Below are 6,828 nucleotides of genomic sequence, written 5' to 3' on the forward strand. Positions count from 1 at the left end.
ACAAGAGACTGTGTCCGTGGGAAGCAGAGGGGGCTGAGTGTGGGTGAAGAGGGGTAGAGGGTGGGAAAGCATATGTCACAAATTACCGGAGCTCTGCAGCCCCTCAGGAAGAAGCAAAGATGGCGCATGGAGCCAGGTACTTGAGTGAAAGGAAGGGGAGGTGGGGAGAGGCAAGGAAGAAATAAAAAGAAGCAGAAAAAAAGCAGCACCAGCAGCCAACAAATGACACTCAGAGAGCCACCCATTCGGGTGTGTGGAATCCAAGCAGCTGCTGTTTCTGGACAAGAGACTGTGGCTGCGGAAAGCAGAGGAGGCTGAGTCGGGGTGAAGAAGGGTGGGGGGTGGGAAAGCGTATATCGCAAATTACGGGTTGTTTTTTCTCCCACTGGAAGCTCCATGAGGCTGCTTTCTTGTACCCCCTGTTTGCTGGTCTCCAATAGGAGTCCAAGATGGTGGATCCGTGCTGCGTTAGCTGGTAGGGGACCTCTGCATGAATCTCTCCTCGCTCTCCGTTCTCTGTCAGTTTTCTCACTCCATTTGGTGCTTGGCTGAGTTTTTTATCTCTTCATTTGGTGTTTTAAGGTTTCAGGATTGTGTTATTCTCTGTTCGGCTTAGTTTTTCGGATCTTTGCTGTGGAGGGACGGCATGGTGCTTCTGCCTAGAGTGCCATTGTGCCAGAATTCTAACCACACTCCTTTTGAGGTGAGTTGGAGTTTGCATTCCCTGCATCAGGGACTAGTAAAAGTCCTTTGGACTCTGTAAAATTAACTAATATGTATTGATGTAGATAGTGTAATCATTGGCATTGCCCCTTTACATTACTTGCTTTCTCTGGGCTAAGACTAGGCACTTCCAGTTAAAAAGAATTCCTTTTCTGTTTAACATTGGGACTCCGTTAAGACTATAAAGTCTATAGATTAGAACAAGACGCAGCCTGTGGGATAACCAAGTAATAACAATTAGACTACTTTACACTTGTAACTCACTTTACATTACTGAATGACTTTTGCAAAATGAGTTAATATTGTTACCCTACTGGGTAGATGAGAAAACAATAGGATGACCAAGTGTCCTGCTATGTCTGAGACTCAGGGGTTTGCCAGTACATGGGATTTTCAGTGCTAAAACTGGAGCAGTCCTGGGCTAACTGGAGTGAGTCACCCTGGAAAACAAAGACATAGGAAGGTTAACTATATCATCCAAAGTCACATAACAAGCTCATGACAGAACTAGAACCAGAACGCAGAGCTCCTAGTATCTAGCTTTGGACTCTAACCAAACAGTAATTGCTAAGTATTGAAGCACGGAAGTTGACCCATCCTATGATTTCATATGATTAAGGCAAATGAATAGCATATTGGCCATGAAAAAAAAAAAGTCAACAGAACATTCTATTCTGTTCCATTATCTACATCCTGACCTTCTCATTTTAATCAAGGTATACTCACCTTCAGCCATGACAGGTGACAACCTTATGCCTCCTGAAAGTTGGCTGACCTGTCTTTATCGTCCCCCCTCTAGCTGTCGCACAAGTAAACAACACAGGCCCACAAAAGTTCACACACAAAAGATTCAGCAATAGTAACATTTATCTTGTACATGTTCCATCTATCTTTGGCAAAAAGCTTCAGACCCAAACTATCTTAAGTGATCTCAAAAAGACAGTGATAAGTACCTTCCCCGTCATTATTGCTCCATTTTATCACAGTGGTGATAGCAATAATGGCGGTTGTAACCCCCATCAAGTCAATTTAACATGGCTCATTTTCAAAAGCTACTCAGTGCCTTGTGACAGTCTGGCCAGGCGGTATGAAAAGATCACTTAACCCCGATGATCTGAAGAAGACTCTGAGTGGGGAAAGAAGGCCCTACAGTCAGAGGCGAGACGGTGAAAGAAGGGAAGGGATAAAAAAGACCATTGATTTTATGACAAGGGGCAGAGCCACTGTCAAAACTGAGCAGCACAAATTGAAGGAATGTTTCAATTAGCTGTTTGCAAGAGAAATTCCCCAGAAGTTGGGATGCACTAGCTTCTAGGTTTTTTGTCAGCTGTGTTTATTTTTTTTGTTTTGTTTTTAAATGTGTGTGTGTGTGTTTTGTTTTTAATACTGAGAGGAATCTAGAATTAGAATCTCTATTAGCAATTACCATAGTTAAAGAAGACCCATCCTAATTTCAGTCAGAAGGTGTTCTATGACAGTGACCTCAGTAATGACACCAGGCATTTGGCTGAAAAGGGGTAGGTGGGAACTGCTCAAGCCTGCCTGCCACTCAGACATGCCAACATGAGGTTGCCTAACACTGCCACGTTTTCTGCAATCCCTGTGTCACACTATATCACACTAGTTCATCCACCTCTTGTCTGTGATTTACTTAGCAGGTGCTGAAATTGTTACCAGAGTGAACCAGCGGCAATGGATGTGGATGAAGGCCAGGGATAAGTAGATAATGAATGGAAGAAATAAATCAATAATGCTCCCTTTTCTGCAACTCTTGCTTTCTTTAAGCATGACTAGGGACTGGTGTTGCCTAACAGCTGTCAGACTAAAAACATAGAAATGTTAGCAGTGATAACACGGTTACTAAGACATCAGACTCTAGAGCCAGAGTATCTGGAGTATCTGGTTCAAAACCCACTTCCGCCAGTTGCTAATCACGTGACCGTGGATTAAGATTTTTCTTTCTCGCTAAACTTCAATTTCTTTGTCAGCAAAATGGGAATAATAGACCCTATTTTATAACGTTGTGAAGGTGAAACAAACTAATTCACGTGGTGTGCCTAGTAAGTCATATAAAGGTGATTATGATGAATCCTTACAAAGTGCAAATTTTGAGCTTCATTTCCTGAGCATAGTTCTTAATAGATTAGATTCCCTTCTTATCTATTTCAAAATGTAAGTCTTGGCATAAAAGTGAATGAAGGACACTGAGGCTTAAAAAAAGAGCCCTTGATCCTGTGTGTTTGAGTTCAGGCTCCATTACCACTGGACCTTATTATCTTGATAAATCCATGATCTCCATATTTAGCATCAAGGATAATAATACATGGTGCTTACAAGTTAAAGGTTTAGAGACACATTAACTGGGTTTTGAATATGCATTCCACCACTTCTAATAACGTGATATTTTGTATACTCATACTACCAGTATGGTTTTCCTAACTCCTACCCATCCTTTGAGGAGCCTTGGTGGTGCAATGGTTAAGCACTCAGCTGCTAGCCCAAAGATCAGTGGTTCAAACCCACCATCAGTTCAGCAGGAGAAAAGTCTTGGCAATCTGCTCCCGAAAAAATTACAGCTTAGGAAACCCTATGGGACAGTTCTACTCTGTCCTATAATCACTGTGAGTTGTAATTGACCTAACGGCACACAACAACAACAATCTATCCTTCAGATTTCAAATTGAATTTCCCCTAGAAGTATCCCTTGATCCCCTATTATTTAGATATTCTCATCACCCCATGTACACATCCCTTGTGACAGTTGTTAGAATTACTATGAAATAACTATGTAATCATTGTTCATCTTTCCTGATAAACCACAAGCTCCAAGAAGGCAAGATGGCTGTTTGTTTTTGTTCACACCAGTATCTCCCTGGCTGGCACATAGTAGGGGATGAGAGTTAAACAAAGGGCTTAGGGCAGAAAAGTGTTGTGATCTGAATAACATTTCAAGAGGATTACAGTGGCTGCTGTTTTCAGAAGAGATTGTAAGAGAACAGGGTGGAAGCAGAGACACTAGTTAGGAGGCTATTTCAATAATTTAGATGACAGATGTTGGTGGCTTGAACCTGAGATAGTAGTGATGGAGGTGGTGAGAAGTAACTTGACTCTAGATAAATTTTCAAGGTCTAACTGATAGGATTTGATAATGAATTTGATTTGGGGTATAAGAGAGAGGAAAGCGCCGAGGGTAATTCCAGAATATTTTGGCTGGGCAACTAAAGAGACAAGCTGCCATTTATTTAGATGTGGAAAACTACAGAAGGGGTAGATTTACCATGGAAGATCAGGAGCTTGTATTTGGCATGTAAAGTAAAAATAGGCATTAGACTCCTAGGCATCCAAGTGGACGTGTCAAACAAGCCTTTGTATGCTCATGTCTAAGGTTTAAATGGGAACGTTCTGGGCTGGAGATAAGAGTTGATATTTAAAGCCATGAGACTGGATGACAGCGTCAAAGTAGTGAGAGCAGAGAACGGGACCAAGGAATAAGTCTTACAACAATTTCATATTAGAAGTCAGGAGATGACAAGGAACTACCAAAGGGTACTGAGAAGGAACAGCCACTGAGAGAAGATGAATAGATGCTGAAAGCCTTCAAAAAAGATAGAATGATAAATCTTATAAAATAATAAAGGAGCTGAGACTTTCCCATTTTATTTGCCAGCATGAAGATCATTACGAACCTTGACAACACGTGTTTTAGACTGAAGTTGTGGGGGTAAAATCTGACATAAGGGCATTCAAAACAGAATGAGAAGTCATCAGGGGAAATTTAAATTAAAACCAGGATGAGATACCATTTCACACTCACTGGACTAGCTAAAACCAAAGAGCCTGCCCACACTAAATGTTGGTAAGGATATGGAGCAAATGGAATGCTCATAAATTCCTGATTGGAGTATGAAATGTTAGAATCACTTTGAAGAATTGTTTGGCAATGTCTTTCAAGTGAAATACATACTTATCCAAAATTTATCCAAAAATAAATAGACACATATATCCACTCAAAAACCTGTACAAAAATGCTCAGAGCAGCTTCTTATAAAAGCCAAACTTTGACACAACTACAGTTTCCATCGGCAGGAAAATGGATATTCAAATTTTGACGTGTTCATACAAAGGAATACTACTCAACCGTAACAAAGAATGAACTACTGACACACAATACTGACATACCAGTTTTTTTTTCCCTAAACAACAAAAACTTATTCATTTATTTACTTATTTATTTATTTTGAGCCAGGTATCTGGGTTCTGGAGTTCTGCTACTGCTAGCTGTGTGATTTTTTTTTTTTTTAAATAATCTCCATTCTCCCCTCCCCCAGCTCCTGGTAACCACTAAACTTCTTTTGTTTCAATGCATTTGCCTATTCTAGATATTTCATAAAATTGTGATGATACAATATTCGTTCTCTTGTATATGACTTATTTCACTCAGCCTATTGTATTCAGGTTCATTCTGTGGTGGCCTGTGTCAGAACTTCTTCATTTCTCTTTATGATGGAATAATACTCCACTGTATGTATGTACCACACTTCAGTTACCCATTTATCTGTTGATAGGCTTGGGTTGTTTCCACGTTTTGGCTATTGTGAATAATGTTGGCAGTGAACGCTGGTGTGCATGTGACTGTTTGAGTCGCTGCTTTGAAGTCTTTTTGGTATATACCTAGGAAAGGAATTACTTGCTCGTATGGTAATTCTATCTTTAACTTTTTTAGGAACCACCAATCTGTTTTCACAATAGCTGCACCATTTTACCTTCCCATCAGCAATGAGAGAGTGTTCCAATTTCTCTACTTTCTCCCCAACACTGGTTATTTTGTCTGGTGTTTTTTCTCATTGTTGTTTGGTCATAGCTATCCTAAGCAGAGGTGAAGTGGTATCTCATTTTGGTTTGGTTTGCATTTCCTTAATGGCTAATGATATTGAGCATCTTTTCATGTGCTTATTGGCTATTTGTATATCTTTGAACGTCTGTTCAAATTCTTCACCCAATTTTTAATTGTGTTGCTAGTCTTTTTGTGATTGAGTTTTAGGAGTTCTTTATATATTCTAGATATTAAACCCTTATCTGATATATGGTCTCTATATATCTTATCCCATTCTGTTGCTAGTCATTTCATTTTTTTTGATAGTATTTCTTGATGCACAAAAGTTTTCCATTTTAATGAAGTTCCAGTTTATCTGGTTTTTCTCTTGTTGCTCGTACTTCTGATGTCACATGTAAGAATCCATTGCCTAATAAAGTTTCTGAAGCTCTACTCCCGTGTTTTCTTCTAAGAGTGTTGTGGGTTTAGCTTTTATATTTAGGACATTGATCCATTTTGAATTAATTTTTGTATATAGTGTGAGATATGGGTCCAACTTCACTCTTTTGTAGGTGGAGATCCAATTGTCTCAGCACCATTTGTTGGAAAGACTATCCTTTCCCAGTTGAATAGATTAGGCCCCCTTACTGAAAATCAACTGGCCACAGAGGTGTGGGTCTATTTCTGGATTCTCATTTCTGTTCCATCTGTCTATACGTCTATTCTTACACCTCTATCACCTTGTTTTGATTTCTGTAGTTTTGGAAGACATTTTGAGATTGAGCAGTGTGTATCTCCCTACTTTGATCTTTTTTTTCTTTCCCCAAGATTGTTTTGGCTATTTGGGATCCTGACACACACAGTTTTGAGGTGGATAAATCTCAAAAATATTATGTTGAGCAAAAGAAAACAGACACAAAAAAGTAATTACTGCATGATTCCATTAGGATATTAAGTCCAAAACCAAGCAACCTATAACTTATATAGAAATTCTAGTAGGGAAGATGCTAGCTGATTATAAAAGAGATGAGAAAACATTCTCAGATGGTAAAAATTTTATATATCTTGTTTTGGGTGGTAGTTACATGAGTGTAAATTCTTTCAAAACTTATGGAACTGAGGACTCCAGCAAGATGGCGGTCTAGGCAGAAGCACCACACCGTCCCTCCACAACAAAGATCCGAAAAACTAAGCCAGAGAATCAACAATCCTGAAACTCTAGAACATCAAATGAAGAGATAAAGAACTCAGCCGAACACCAAACGGAGTAAGAATACTGAAAGAGAACAGAG

The sequence above is a fragment of the Trichechus manatus genome, unplaced genomic scaffold, assembly GCF_000243295.1.
Source record: "Trichechus manatus latirostris isolate Lorelei unplaced genomic scaffold, TriManLat1.0 scaffold00145, whole genome shotgun sequence".
NCBI classification, from domain to species: domain Eukaryota; kingdom Metazoa; phylum Chordata; class Mammalia; order Sirenia; family Trichechidae; genus Trichechus; species Trichechus manatus.